The following is a 614-nucleotide window of genomic DNA, read 5'->3' as shown; positions in this document are numbered from 1 at the left end:
TGTAGGGAGGAGTGGGCATAGCTATCTTGCTGAGACAGGAAACCTCTTCCCTCGACCGTTATTTCAGGTCTTCCCTGTCAACTTAATCTTTCTTGTGCACCCACCATGTGCAAGATACCACCGATTTGATTTTTTTTTTTCCCTCTCAAAAAGGAAAAAAACAAAAAAATCACTGCAATCTCTAAGTCAATAAATCACTTAAGTGAAGGTCAGGAACCCCCCCCCCCGCCATACACCACACCCCACATACACCATGCTCCCCACACAATACACACACACACATCACGCACCCCACACACCACCCACCATGCACCACACACACCCCACACCACAACACACACACACACACACACACACACACACACACACACACACACACACACACACACAGTGCGTGGGAAGCGTGAGGAGATGGAGGGCAGGGCAATAATCTAACTGGGAAGCCAGAGGCTAAGGCTGACGACCACTGTGTGGAGGCGTTGTCCCCGAAGCCTGCCCCTGCGCCGGGGTGTCGAGGGCTGCTACAACGTAAGTGCCCTAAAGTACTGCGGCGTGCCCCGCCCCCGCATCTGGACGCGAGGTCGGGCCCGAGCTCGGCGGGTGCTGCGCGTCCC

Source organism: Trichechus manatus, unplaced genomic scaffold (genome assembly GCF_000243295.1).
Source record: "Trichechus manatus latirostris isolate Lorelei unplaced genomic scaffold, TriManLat1.0 scaffold00266, whole genome shotgun sequence".
Lineage (NCBI taxonomy): Eukaryota > Metazoa > Chordata > Mammalia > Sirenia > Trichechidae > Trichechus > Trichechus manatus.
The sequence above is the reverse complement of the archived record's forward strand: the minus strand, read 5'-3'. Positions refer to the sequence as shown.